Raw genomic sequence first — 15,780 nt, 5'->3', positions numbered from 1 at the left:
TTCTCTCAAAGGATGAGGTCATTATTTCTGGGAAGCTTGGAATTTATTTTTTTATTGTGAACTTTCTCAACTTTCCTTATTTCCAGTTCTAATTCTTTCTATCATTACTGATCCCTTCTTTCTGTACCATATTCAAGGAATAATTCCCTCTTTCCTTGTCAAAGAGACTCCTTTGCCCTTGAACTCAACTTTCTTTCCTCCTCAGGACAATGATCCATTCATTATCAGCATTCATTCTTCAATCTCCATTTTTCCTTGGATCCTTCTCCTTGACCATAAAAGATGATGCCCCCTGAAGTAAAGCAGGATTCCTTCTATCCTGACTTCTTTCCTCTGCTTTGCCCTCTCTTAATTTTTCTGTCCCTGCATATTTTTAGACTCAGTCTTTCTGAGGGCTGCTATTATATCGTACTCATGTATTTCCTAGTCTTCTCCACGCTGCACCACCCCTAGATCATCTAATCTGGAATTAAAACACTAGATACAACAACAAAAGCAATATTTGCTTTTGTGCTTGCTTGGATTTTACTTGTGTGGTGTACTGACGTTTAAAAATTGGTTTGGACAACTCCAAAGGATACAAGATATGTACGACTTGTTCACTGCTGCAGATTCAGCATATAGTGAATGCACAATAAATATTTGCTGAATGAAAGACAGACAAGAAATGAAAAGGCTTCAATATAAGATGTAAAAAAAAAACCTACTAAAGTGTTAGTCAACATTTAACTATTTGGTATTGTGGAAACCATATCCTCAGGTTGCATTTCCCATTTCATTTGGCTGTTAATGACAATGAGTATACAACACTTAGTGCTCCTGGAGGCAAGAGTATGTAGGCACCATGGGAGAAGGACTTACTCGCTGCTTCTTCCTACTGGATGCCCAATGCCTAGCACAGAGCTGACATGTAGTAGGTAGTCAGTAAGTATTTTTTCAATGAATGAATTAATGAAGGACAATCATAAGGAAGTTTACCTTCTCCCTCATCCTCTCCAGAGTCCTAGACAGGGCCCTCAGACTTGGATAATGGAGAGAGTCAGACTTCATGTTTGTGCATTTCAAAGCAGTACATAAACCTAAAATGTTGCCAACTGCTTTTCCCTGGGGCTGGCTCAAGCTATGAAGGGGTGTTATCACACAAGATACCTGCTTCTGTGTGTTGGGGCTGTGCCAACATTTGAACACAAGAGAGCCTAGATCAGGGTCTGCTGGGACACTTAGTGTAAATTTTAAATATATAAATAAAGATAAAAGACTACAAATGTACTATAAATTTAAAAAAAAAGACAATTTGAACACCAGACGGGCTAGAAACAATCTCTATTATGGGGATTTATAGATAGGAGAAATCTGTGTGCTATGGGTATTATGTATACGGGTATTAAATCTGTGTGTTATGGGTATTCAGAGACAGGAGAAGAGGAACTGAGGTTGATCCCAGCAACATGGCCTGGTACACAGTAGATGATGCACACAAGCACACACACACATGCACATATGCATGCATACATGCATACATACACACACTGGATCAATGGTTGACCAAGAGGTGAGGAGAACCAGTACAGTCCTCACCCTCGAAGGGCAGATAGTCTTGATGTTGGGCATTTTTACAACCCTCTCTCACTCAGAAGTTAAACATTGCACTGCCAGTCTGAGCGAGAAGACACAGATTGAAATTATGGTGGTGGCACTTCCACTCTTGCCACCCCTAACCATCACCAGCCATGTTCACAGCCACATGGCAGCAGATTCATCCCTGCACCCACGGCACAGCAGGTATGTGGGTGGGGGGTGGCCGCCAGCCCCCCCAGCCCCTCCTAGATCCATCTGCTCGCCTGTGCTTCTGGCTGCAGCTTTCTTTCTCTCACTCTGCTGGGTAGCCCCACCTGGATGCTGAGGGGATGAGGGAGCGGTGGGGCTGGCCACACTGCCTCAGCAGGCACTGCCCTGGGAGAGACCTGGGGTCGACTCCTGCAGTGAACTCCCGTCCCACCCTGTGCGATGGTTCTTCCTTGAAATCATGGCACTGAGTTTGAGGCACAAGGGCCTTTTATCTCTCTCTTTCATTGGATATGCCTTTCAGTCCCTGTTGCTGAGCTAATGGGGGCGTCTCAGAGCCTCTGAGGGAAAGTAGCAGCTGTGGGGAAAGATCACAGACCAGCCCTCAGGGCCCATGGCCGTGTTCGTGTTTCTCGTTTGGCATGGTTCTGGGCAGAATGGAGTGCATTACACGTTGGGGATGTCGAACATGGGTGAACACCAGGAACAGACGAGAACAAGAAACAGATCTTATCTTCTTCCAAGCAAGTCAGAGCAGATGGAACTATGGGCAGCCACTTTACACCCCTGCTTCATTTCTTTTTTTTCAAATTACATAACTGAATAAAGCATTCAATTTAAACCTCCTAAAGCATGTCAGAAAAAGCTGCAGAGAAATCTGTGCTGGAAAGTGTCTTGAATTGAGTTAGAAATGGGAAAATATGTCCCAGACCACCCTAAGCCCACTTGAAATTAGTGGATTGAAAATGCACTCCCAGAAGTGAACCTTTGGAAAAGCTCTGCACTTGGCAGCCAGCGCTCCTGCGCACAGCTCATGACTGGTGGCCCTGCAGGTCAACACAGAGCATCTCCCACCTGGCAAAGAACAGATCCTGGAGTGTTCCTGGGAGAATCACTTCAGTGAATTGCCCTACAGGTGGGGAAGTAGCACCAGTGATGGAGGAGACCAGCAGATAGGAAGAGGGAATATAAACCCTTGACCAAGGAGCTCGTAGTGTGGGTTAAAGTGTCAGGAATGCAGAGTGGGAAGCAGAAGGTGTGAGTCATGTGACAAAGGGAGTCATGCAAATGGGCATAGGAGTGGAGCAAGCTTCTGAAAAATGCCATCTGTGGTGTTGGTGGAAATAAGGCTGGTGAAGGACAAGCCTTCAACTGGAGGAGGCCCTGGTCAGAGTTGTGAAATGTATTCTGGGGAAATCCAGCTCTAATCTCTGTTAACACCACTGCAGGAGTGTCGACAGAGTGAGATGAAAGGCCTCAAGAGCAGCATTTGGTCACGATGACTTGTCGCTGTCGAGACAATAATAACCACACATCAGCGAGACGATGAAGGCACAATTCCAAACTCAGAGCCTCCCTCATGAGGTCCTCCAGGAGTTCCAAAGCACAGTGTCCAATTATCTATTCCTTCACTTATTTACTCAACAAATATGTGCCCGGTCACTGGACACAGAAGAATTAGCAGTGACGGAAATAGAAAAGCACCTGCTCCCATGGATTTTACATCCCAGTGAGAGGAAAAGGACAACAAATAAAATAAACGTGTTGGGAAGTAAAAAGTGCTATGAATGAGAGTAAAGCAAGGTGAGGGGGAAGGAGAGAGGATGCTCTGCAGGATGAGTCATCGGGGAGGAGGCCACGCCACGCCGCCATTTGAGCAGAGACCTGAACGAAGTGAGGGATGGAGTCAGGAACATGTCTGGGGACAGAGTAGTGGGGCAGAGGGAACAACAGGTGCAAAGGCCTTGAGGGGAGTGTGGTTGATATAATCTAGGAGTGGCAGGAAGGGCAGGGCCTTGAGGAAGTGGGAGGGGAGAGGGCTGAGAGAGCGATGTGGCCCAGAATACGTAGGGTCTTGGAGGCCACAGTGAGGACATTGCATTTCATTCTTTAGTGAGATTGGGAGTCATTGAAGAATTTGGGCAGCGACGTCACATATCCTGACTTGGGTTTGAAAAGGAGCACTTCGGCTGCTGCAAGGCCAACGAAGGTGCTCGTGATGCTCCAGGCACGAGAAGGTGGTGGGAACAGAGGTGGCGAGAAGTGATGGATTCAGGTAAAACAGGCAGAATTTTCTGCTGAATTTTGACTGTAAAGCATGAATGAGCGTTAAGGATGACTGTAGGAGTCGAAGCATCTTTTACTGAGATGAGTAAGCCCAAGGGTGTGGCAGGTTTAGAACTTGGCAATAACACTCTTAAGCTAACAGTTACACACTTGAGTGGAACACTCTTTTCCAAGACTTTCCTTGTGCTATTCCAAAGCTGGACATGGTAAAAGGTGACAGACGACTGCTTCCTTCACTCTGTGACTCTGTAATTAGAGCCCTAGTTCCAAAACGTTATTGCATATTTGACTCATCTGGAGAAGTTGTTAAAAACATGGACTCTAGACAGCAGCAGAAATCCTGATTCAGTAGAATGGGAGAGAGATCCAAAAATGGAATGTTTTTTTAGCAACGACCCAGGGGGAGCTGATCCAGGGACTCCATGGGCCACACTCTGAAAATCCCTATTTTAGAGAAGAGGCACTTGATGGTTTTGCTGACATCAAAAACCATCTGGGGAGAATACATTTCTTGTAAGTTGACAGTGGTGACATCAGCCAGCCCATCTCTCCTGAATCACCATGACAAAGATCCCATGTTCTCGGCCCAGATCACTCAAAACCCACTAGCATAGGCGATGAGATCTTATGTGAGAAGAAAATAAGTCGATGCAAACAGGGCCAATATCTTGGACACATCCTTCCAAGCCTCATCTAAGTTTGAAGGGTTACTTGAAGCAAGCCTGGAGACATCACCTCATTATCACCCAACCATGGGATGGACTCCGTTGTTGAGTCCACAGTGACAGGGTAAGAAATGACAACCTTGAAAGGCTTGTTGATGACACACACTAGGAATATCCTTCAGGGTCTCTTAGGGAGCCTACTCTAGCTTTTCTGGTCAGCATTTATATGAAAGTTGTGGGGAATAATGAAAACAGCTCTAATAAGACCCTTTTTATGAACCCTATATCAACTGAGATAAGTGCAGTAATGACCAAATCTGTAAACTCTGTGTGACCAGTGACTTTGCCCAAGATGGTCATAAGTGCAACAATCGTTTCGACTCTCACCAGGCGATGGAACTCTGCCTCATTTACAGAAGTCTCACACCGCAGATGTTCTTCCTCTGGTTTGATCCTATGTACTAGAAGATCCTGCATATTCAATGAGGATTCCACAGCAATAGACAGCAATGTTGGTTAAAAATACAGATTCCTGGGCTCTAGGCCTGATATTTTGAATTGGAAACTCTGGAAGCTCTGTATTTTTAAACAAGAGCTATCATGTGATTCTAATAGGCAGCCAGGCCTAGGCACCAATGATGAAGACAGTTCCTGCAGGAATACCTTCCCCAGATGTTCTGCTTGAGGTATGATTTAGAAAACATAGCAGCTGGCTTTGGAAACACAAATGCAATTGTCTCATCTTTTACAAGCAAGTGATTCATCCTGGGTGATGACTCGAAGTCATCCAGCATCTCCTCCACTAGCAACCCCTTCCACCTCAAGTTAAGACAGAGGCACACATGCAATGAGGTGTGGTTTATTTTGCAATTTATTTGTCAGAAGGAGGTAGATAAACATTATGTCAATATAGAAGTCTCTAATGGTAGTGGCAGAGCATGATATAGAATCTCCAGATGAGGAGATGGTGGGCATTAGCTTCAGTGTAATTCTCCAGGCTTGTAGACCAGTGTGAGTCATAAACTGTAACCATAAGAGGCCAACACTGAGTTATCTGTAGCAGTACCGAGAGGCCAGTGCCTTAGAAGGGATAGGGTGCAAACTGTGAATAAATAGAGGCAAAGACGTCTTTGGAACATCACGAGCCATGGATATTACAGTAGTTTCTCCGTCAACGTGTGCAAACTCCCTTTTTTTAAATATGTGGTCCCATAATAAAAAGCTACTGTGACTCAGAGGCAGCGGGCATTTAATAGACAAGCACAGCTCCAGAATGTGAAATTGCCATGGTAAAGAAACCGTGGTCTGTGCTCTTGGTAACACACTGACTCAAGCTGAGAATGTACCTGCTGGCATTTCTGGAATATGAACCTCCTGCTATTAACCTCCATAGCCTCTGAATACCTTTTCTGGGGAGGTTGTAAGGATGATTAAAAATGTGTGCTGCTTCTGAAAGTGAAACGTGGCTTGAAGCTCTCAATTTTCCTTCTGGAGGTGACCAAACATGAATTGTAATCTTTACGCTGGGTGGCAGAACATTACCAACCTCAACACATATGCGGGGGGCACTGGGCATTCCAAGTTCACATTTTCTCCTCATTGCACCCACTCCTTCCTCCCGTCTGATCCCAGACTTGCTGGAGTCTCACTGGAGTTCTTATTCCACTAATCCGTTACAGATACAGTGCAATATCTGACATTTTAGAGATTTTTGAATTATTGTATTTCACACCTGGATAAACCACTTTCTTGCACTCTAAATGTTGGAGACCCCTGTGACTCAGTCCTGTGCTACCTTCTCTCTTTCTGTGTTCTCTTTCTAGGTGACCTCATCCATGCTCATGGCTTCAATTGCCAGCTATGCAAATCTTTCTAGAATTCTATTCTAACTGCCAACCTAACATTTCCACTTTTCTAGTCTTCTTAAATTAACATGTCTTTTTACAAGGATGGCTGTTGATTTTTCTGCAGAGAAGTTGTGGTTCATAGCCACACCAGATGTTCCAGCAACATCCCTGGGTAGTCTTTGTCCTAGTGAAGAATAACAGAATCTTGGGAGAAAAATTGTGGATGGGAATGTTACTGATGATGGATGCTCTGATCACGGATATGCCACCCCAGAGTTAACTTTCATCCTTCAGTCAAGCTGGGTTTTGGTGCCTGTGGAAATACTAGAATATCATGAGGCACCTCCTGCTCAAAATCTCCACATTTCTTTTATCTCTGGCATAATCCACAGAAATGGCAATAAAAGTGAGAGCATAGATGCATAAAAAGAAACAAATTCTGGCCAGAGTTTCAGGTACCTTGTGTGGAAACAGCTGGGGAAGCAGTGATTCTGAGGCATTAGCACACCTCATTTGGACATCAGTGAGAGTTTTGAAAGCATTCATCTTTTGTACTGCAAGTGAAGCCAGATATATCATTTGTAAAAAGCAGTAGTCTAGTGCAGTGTCCTAGATGCATTCTGCCTCTCCCAAATTTCCATGTAGGATCAAATGTCTGCTCTACTGTTTCTTAACCAACATCTCAAGGAATCATCAGCAATTTTTCAACTTGTCTACTACAAATGAAAAAGCATCCTTTTGTTCTGGAAAAACCTTTCTTTCCAGATATTTGGCATCATGAAAACATAAATTTCATATCCAAATGTCCTGATCTCATTCTATGGAGAGAATTATAATCAACACATTCATAAGTCATTGAAGAGCTTGATTTCTTCAGAACATATCTTAGAGCTTGGAATCCTCACCCAGAGTTAAGTTCTAAGAGTTTCATATATTTTTAGTTAGGAAGTCACCTAGAAATACAGAAATGAAGTTTTTCTCAGTGCTGCCTCGGGAAAGGTGATGGCTGTTCTGGGGAAGAGTAAGTTAGGCAGGAAGGGAGAGCTCGGATGGTGCTGTGGAGAGTTTTATTTGGAGATGAATTTCAGCCAAATAACAAGACTCTGAACTATTTGAAGATCATTCTTTCCTTCATCCTCCATTCAAATTAAACAAACAACATTTTTCTGTCCCTCCTTCTCCTGTAGGCTTTTTGTATGCAGCAAAGTTGTGCATGGTGTCTCTGATTTTAAATATTTCACCAAAAATATGAGTGTGTTCTTTTTTTTTTGTTCTCTTCCATGAGTGAGATGTTTCCATAAGTTCTGGAAAACAAGACACAAATTTGGGACACAAAGACAGATGAAGACGTGTTATCCATTCCTCTCTTCTTCTCCACTTCACGAAATGGGCAGTTCCTCACATTCAGATCCTCCCTGATCCAGATCCTACCCACCACATAACGCCTAACTAAAACTGCACCTTTCCCATGAGTGAAACTTTTCGTCATGACTCCAGGACACTCTAGTTACGGTGAGTGTGGATATCTATCACATGTTACAGAGTGCCACGCACAGTGCAGTCACGGCATTTAATGCTCACTGTAACCCAGGAGGCAGGTACCACATTGTCTTCACTTTTCAGATGTGCAAACCAAAGTTCAGAGGCTCCAGAGTTGCCCATTGTGTTAAGGCCTTACAGTTAGTAAGTGACAAAGCCAGAGTCTGAAGCCTGTGACAGGGAGGTCAGCTCTTCACTCTCTCTGGTACCTCTGTCTGCCACGGTAAACTCACTCATGATTCCTTTAATGTCCAAGTAGACCACAAAGCCCTTGATGACAGTTCTTGTCTTAGGCTTTCTTTACATCCAGGATGCTACATCACAAAAGGATATGTGCAGGAATGTATCCGAAATGCCAGCTCATTGAGATTAATGGTTATACGGGGATATATCAAACCAGAGACTCAACAGGAAAGTAACCTTTAAGATAAAGGTAATCAGTCTTTGTCTTGTTGCTTCTAGTTTATGTTAATGGTTGTGAAAATGGTGTTGCTTCTAAGCAAGTATCAACCTAAGAAAAGAAAACAAGCCGGTAACACACATTAGCTTTCATGAATGTATTGGGATCAGTTTTACTCATGACTACACCGTAGTGGGATATGGGGGGGCTGTCCAGACACCCCAACACAAGTAGTGTCAAAACATAGCCTTGACTCCACCCTAAGTTTCTGCCTTGGATCCCACCCAACGGTGTGAATGTCTCAACACCTGAGGACATGGATGCTCTTTTTCTAGAACCCGCCTGTCCCAGGAAAGCCCTTCAGTCCCCATAGGTTCTGCCAGTCTGAACAGTCCCAGGGCATGGTTCTGTCTCAGGATGGGCAGCATGGGCTTAGAGATGGGAGGCAACTTCAGTCACTATTTGTATACATGGAATAGAGCACAGCCCATCTAGGAAAATTCTAAAAAGGTCTGAAAAAGCCTCTCTGGATCCGACTATTATCCCCGAGTCATGCAGGCAAAAAGGGCCTTGGAATTCACTGTATCAACTAAGTGTAACAAGAGGATCACAGGAGATGGCACAGAGAGGAAGTGAGACTTGTCTGGGCCTGGGGCAAGTGGGCAGAGTGACAAGAAGGTGAGCAGCTTGGGTGGGGGTGGGAGCACTGGAGAGAGAGAGGTGGGGGCGCCTGGAGGAGAGACAACACCAGGCCAAACCATACTTTGCCCATTCGGACCCCACCTGGCGCACAGCTGGAGGAGGAGTTGTGGCCAAGGGAGCTGGTGTCCGGGGTTTTAGGAAAGTTGCCCTGACAGGTAGGGAATGTCAACTTTCCATAGAGTAACACTCTGTTCGCCACTTGTCCAAATAGTAATAAATCACCAGTAAATTCCTGGTGCTGCTGGGAAGGTTTGGACTTCAAAGACTAAAATTCACAAACAGGAACCTTTCATTAACTCTGGACAAAGAATTTCACTTTATTTCAATTTGTGTATTTTGGTTATTTAGTGGGAGCGTATATTGCTGACCAACATGACATACTGTTTTGAATCAAATGCCTTTTATTATATAAGCATCAGACACTGAAATTATTTGCCTAAATGCTTGACCAGCCTTCATCTGTACCAAATGTTTGAACTTGCTTTCTTAAGAGATGAGACAACTTGCTTTTTAGTTTAAAAAAAAGAAGCTGGTTTTATTCACTAGATACTGTGAGACTAAAAAACAAAATAAAAAACACAAAACCTCAAAGCTGTAACAGTTTGATTTTCCTGGAGTTCAAAGTACCACCTTTCTCCATTAACTAATTTAAAGCATCTTTCTTGAGAGAAGGGAATAAAAGCAAGATAAAATCTAGAATTCAATGCCTTGTGATGTGTTGCTTCACTGCGGTGAATCATCCCTTCATTTCTCCCCTTTTCCTCCCATCTCAGTTGTGTTTAGATGGTCAACGTTACAGAATTATTTCTTTCATCAGACACATGCAAATGGAATAATATTCTCTCCACTGAACATTGCTGTGGCCTGGACCTTTTAAAGTTCAGGTCAAACACCTCTTTTTGCTTTTATTAAGAGACTCTGCAACACACAAAGAAAATATTAAACATTAAAAGCAAATTGGGATCTAGCCTACTTTCAGCTGGGACAACCATTTCCTTCAGGCTTGACCTGAGTATCACATGTTTGACTCTTCCAGGAATCAAGGTGAAGAAGGATAAACATGCAAGTTTGAAAAAAAAAAGGCAATCCAACTTGCATTTTCTGTAACTAGCAACAGAACATTTAACTGCCAGACACTGACAGGGTTTGGAAAAGTCATCAGTGGGAAAGTAGCCAAAACACTGCTCAAGCATGGGTGGTCACCAACAGTGAAAGGGGGGAGGAAGCGAGAGAGAGAGCAAGTCTTCACACACAGGCTTTCACGTGATGTTCCAGCGACCTGCTTTTCTAAGTGACTAAGACAGCATCAGTGTCACCATACTGCTGAAATTGGAAAGCTCAAATTAAGGTGACACAATGAGCAAGCATTTCATGTAAACCGAATAAAACACAGATGACACGGACATCCACACATGTTTGAATGGGCCGGTGCGCACTATGCTTCTTGATTGCAAGAACAAAATTGTCACACTGCATCGTATATTATGCCTCCAAAAACTCATGGTCAGATGGATTTGAATATCAATCTGGGGTAAAACTCTTTTCCATTATTAAAGTTTATTTATTTATTTATTTACTGTTAGCCTGGCTATGCATTAACAGGGAGACAAAGATACCAATAAGCAGAACAAATGTCAACCAACTCAACAATCAAAACAGCTAAACGTAATATCCTTTACAAGCACTCATATACACCAGCAATTTAAGAATTTTGTGAGAAAAAAACAAAGTATATTCTTTAGGCAAGAGAAGAATTCCCTAGTAGGTTAACCATGATATCAAGTTAGCATTGATATACATCAGGCCTTTGATTTTTCATTTGTTTTTTAGCCTAAGTAGTCTCCAAATACTTTCCTCTTTGTTTGATTAGTAATTTATTTTATTGGCAAGATGTGCTTTCATCAAAAAGTAAGTGCGGGTGGTATTTGCCTCCCTGGGAAGATGGCCCAATAGCCCTTCAAGGCAGGCCAGCTCCAACCTGACCCCGGATTGCCAGCGCTGCGCTTCGACTGCCCTATTTTGCAGCAGAATCTCGATCTGCACTGGAATGAAAGCATCAGAAATCAAGTTTGAAGGCAACATCTCACAAGTGAATATTTATGTTTGTGCTCAACAAGAACTGTTTTTCTGATTTTTTTTTTATGAAGGCTTCCTCAAAGCCATTTTTTTGTGAAGCCCTCTGTTACCTTTGCCTCTAGGATCAAATTCCAGGATTCTCCGACAGGCTCCATGCTTCTAACGGTTTCTATTCATTCTGTAATGATGCTGTGATTCCGTGACCCATCCACGCCTCTCACTGCGCCCTGCCATGTATAAGAAAGCAGCACAGTGCCCTGCCGCTTCATCTACAGGGCAGCAGCCAATGTGCTCATCTTCATGCCAAGAGCAGCCTGCTGGGTGTCCTTGCTTCACAAGGTTGTCTGTGTACAGGTCCTGGGCAGGGTGCAGAACAGGTTCCCAGGAGATTCCTCTCATCCTTTCCTCTGTCTGAAAAATCACAATATTCAAACTGGAAAAGTCGGTAATGGCCCATATTTCTGGATGCTCTGTGGTAACATATGATTGGTTTCAGTACGTTTGTTCAACGTGTTACTCAATTGCGTGACTGAATTGGTCACACTTTTTGCATAGGTGTAGGTTCTGGAAATTTACCGTATTTTTGAATCATTCTATTGCTTTGGATGTTACACATTTTGAGAAAAAAACATTCCACAAATCAAGACATGTAACTGTTAGCCCCTGATCGCAGCTCTGGCATCCATTTCAAGCATTCACTATGATAAATATATGTTTCCAACATGTAGCATTGCTTCACCATCAAACCTATTTTTTTTTCCATTACAATATTGGCTCAGTAATGGCATATTGACCTCATAGCAGAAGAAACATAGACTCCAGTTTGTCACATGGTAGAGGCTTTTTATTTTTAATTATACAATCCAAGTTAATAGCAAATCTCCTTTGTATATGTGTATGTGCGTGTGTGTGTGCATAATGATTAACACCACATATTATAGCTGTGTTGTTAGGAAGATCATGGTCCATGGAATGGTGGAGAAAAAAAGAAAACATTACAAGCATGCAGGTTGTCAGGGAATCCTGGGTTTTGGTCCTAGCTTTGGCCCTGTATAACCTTGGAAATGTTACCTTGCCTACCTTATACGTTGTTTCATGGATTGAATGAGATGATCCATATTAACATTTAGCCCAGTGTGACAGTGAAAATACTAAGAAGTGATAGCTAAAGTTAAGAACTGTTACCTAATTATTGTTGTTATAAACAGAGTTTTCATTCCTGTATTAGGATATGCATATTTCCAAGTGATGGGAAAAACCAGATCTCAATGCAAACTTATTTTTGGGGGCTGCCAGTTAGAAATTCTTGAAACAATATTAAGGCAGAATATTTTGTTTCTATGTCTTCTGGCAATTTTTATGCAACATAAAAATATGAATAAAAATCAGTTAAATAAAGTCTTCTTCAACACTTCCTCTCTAAAATGGTAAAATTACTCGTTAAACACTTTGACAACATTTAATGGAATGAGTCTTGATATTCTTGTCTAGCAAACACTGAAGTAAGGGTAATGTGTCATAGAGGAAAATGCTCTGCTTAAAAAACAGAAGTATTGGGGCTGGCCTAGTGGCGTAAGTTAAGCTTGCACGCTCTGCTTCGGCGGGCCAGGGTTCGAGGGTTCAGATCCTGTACACCCATGGACACACCGCTTGCTGTGCTGGCGTCTCATATAAAGTAGAGGAAGATGGGCATGGATGTTAGCCCAGGGCCAGTTTTCCTCAGCAAAAAGAGGAGGATTGGCGACAGATGTTAGCTCAGGGCTAATCTTCCTCACACACACAAAAAATAATAAATAAAATAAAAATTAAAAACAGAAGTATTGAGTTCAAGAATTTTCTTTGCCCTGGACTAGCTGTGTGATTTGAGGCAAATTAATTCTCCCAGTCACTTTTCCTTTACTGCAAAATAAGAGAAAACATATCCATATCCTGGAATTGCTGTGAGGGCTGAGATAAGAGTTGTGCCATTACTCCCCATAACATGGAGAATAAGAGTTGTTGAAATTGAAGGTGATTTCAGGTTTATTCCAAATATATTTTTCTGATGGCCTCATCTCTCAAGTGACATCCTTACAGGGTGACGTCAAAAAATGGATGACAGTGTGGATGGACTAGAGCAGAAATGCTTCAAGGAAAACTCTCTCATGAGTTTATTACTCTCACAATCTCTACCCCTCATATTCCAGGCCAGCTGTTAATAATTATTAAAACTTACACCCTCTTTTTATCTCTTTGGATTTCAAGAAATACAAAAAATTTAGTATTGTTGTTTGTTGTCAGGGCTCTTCTGATTACAAATAGCAGAAAACTTGGTGGGGAGCTTTGGGAATAATGGCGGGCGGTCATCAAGAGATGGGGGAGCTCCTGGAACCCGCAGACAGGGGTGCCTGTGGGCCTGTCGACTGGAATAAACCACAGTCTGGAGCTTTGATGGCGGCCCAAGACCTTCTCTCTGTGTGTCTTTCAGCCATGCTTCTCATTGCTCATTCTTCTATTGCAGATAAGACTTTGCTTTCCCATTTTGCAATGAGCAAAACAGCTGCCGGCAACTTCTTTCTAGATTACATGGCCCTATAGTCAAAGACGCGGCCAGTCCAAGATTGTCCTCTCCTAGTCCCAGTTCTAGCAGGTTTCAAATGGAAGAAGCTCATTGGCCCAGCTTTGGTCAGGTGCTTCTGTCTGGTCCAATCGGTGTGGCCGAGGGTGGGGGGGGTTCTCATTTTATAAACGTGGCTGCTCCCGCCCGCAGTAACCGTGTGATTGAAGACCTGGGCTTTGGGGTTTTACTTTGCTCTCCCCACTTGGAGGAGAAAAGTGCCATGCATGTTATGGCTGTGAAAAGATAAAAAAGAAAAAAGAGAAAGACCTGTAATTCTTGTAATTTGTCATTACAAAGCAGAGTTCCACATTCAGTGCTGAGACGCGGAAGTTTAAGTTTTGTAGCTCACTACCCTGTGTATTTTTCATATCAAAGTTTATTTGGTGTCCCAAAGCAATACAATACAATACACTGCTTCAAATGACACAAGAAAGCACAATTTGACATTTCTAATGAAGAAAATATTTTTGTTAAATAACCCAAATTTAAAAGGATTGTACAAACTGTAAACAGTTTAATATACACAAAAAAACTCAGTTTTGCCATGTAGGTGTGTTATTTTTGTGAAAGAGAGTGAAAGTTCTTTTCATTATTGAGGAAAAAAGGAAATTGTATTCATACATATACAGTAGACTGCATGCTAGAACTCAATAGAAAATGATAATTTTGAATAAGAACTAAAATGTATAAATTTGGATAAGAAGAAATAGCATAAAAGATAAAATCATATATTTAAAAATGACACGGATACTAGAGAAACTGGTACATAGTAAGCAGAAAATTAAGCTCCGTGCTATCCTTGCAATATTCAAAAAGCAAGCAAGCCCAAATGTACAGTAAAATTGAGTAATTATTTGCTGAAGATAATATGTATTTTCAGGAGTGTATTAAGGCTACTTTTGGAGCAATTATGACACTTTGCCCAGTTTTCATTGACTGAATTAAGTCAACTGTATAGTATTTTGGTTAAATCCTGATGAATGTTTTCTAGTTCTTTGTTCAAATCAAAGGAAAAGTGAATCCTCTGACCCAGGTGTGAATGTGGACATATATTTTTTTCTGATTTTATATCCCCATATAGATGATGAGGTGGCAGTCTGTAAACTTGGTACCTCATTCTCAGAGATGCTTCAAGAAAAACACATTTACCCTTAGGGGACCCCCCTATTGCTATGGAAATTCTCTACAAGTTCACTATCAGAAATAAAACAGAAAATTATCTGTGAGGATGAGTTTTGCTGTTAACTGCTGCTGATTCACTTCTTTCAATGATGGAATTGGCCAAGGGTTTGGATTCATTTTCTGACAGAATGTTACCCATTTGTATGTTCACCTTCATTCTCCATTAAAGAATAAAATCTCACAGGGCTGGCCCCGTGGTGTAGTGGTTAAGTCCAGCACACTTTGCTTCAGTGGCCCAGGTTTGTGGGTTTGGATCCCAGGCATGGACCTACACCACTCATCAAGCCACACTGTGGTGGTGACCTGCATACAAAATAGAGGAAGATTGGCATAGATGCTAGCTCAGGGTTGATCTTCCTCAAGCAAAAAAAAAAGAGGAATATTGGCAACAGATGTTAACTCAGAGTGAATCTTCCTCTCTAAAATAAAATAAAATAAAATAAAATAAAAATCTCACAAAGTTTGATGTCTTCAGTTCCAAATTGTTTCTTAATCTTGAGTAACTTCAGGCAACTTGAAGGGCACCCTTGGAGTAGGAAGGGTACACCTCTCCATTGCTGTGGGAATGGTAGATCAGTACAGACACATCTATGTTTGAACCAATGGCCAAAGAGCCACAACTTGATTAATCCCATCAGCCTACCAAATGAGGAATGAAACACTGTGGTAGTATCCAGAATCTACTGGGGCTAGTCAGAAATGCTGACATTTTCTCCCATTCCTCAAGAGTTGGGGGCTTGTGTGCAAACCCCGTAGCTGACCATTGCTGCCCCATGGCTACCTGGATTACCAGTGCTCGGCATCTTCACCCGTTCTATTTTGAGTTATCCATGTGGGCACTCTCAATCCTTGCAGCGAGTACCAGAGTGTGTTCTCCTTCCAAATCCCTGCAGTTCCAATGAGGGAAAATGCAGTTGT

This window comes from Ceratotherium simum, chromosome 21, assembly GCF_057802395.1.
Source record: "Ceratotherium simum simum isolate JZ-2026a chromosome 21, ASM5780239v1, whole genome shotgun sequence".
Taxonomy (NCBI): domain Eukaryota; kingdom Metazoa; phylum Chordata; class Mammalia; order Perissodactyla; family Rhinocerotidae; genus Ceratotherium; species Ceratotherium simum.
The sequence above is the reverse complement of the archived record's forward strand: the minus strand, read 5'-3'. Positions refer to the sequence as shown.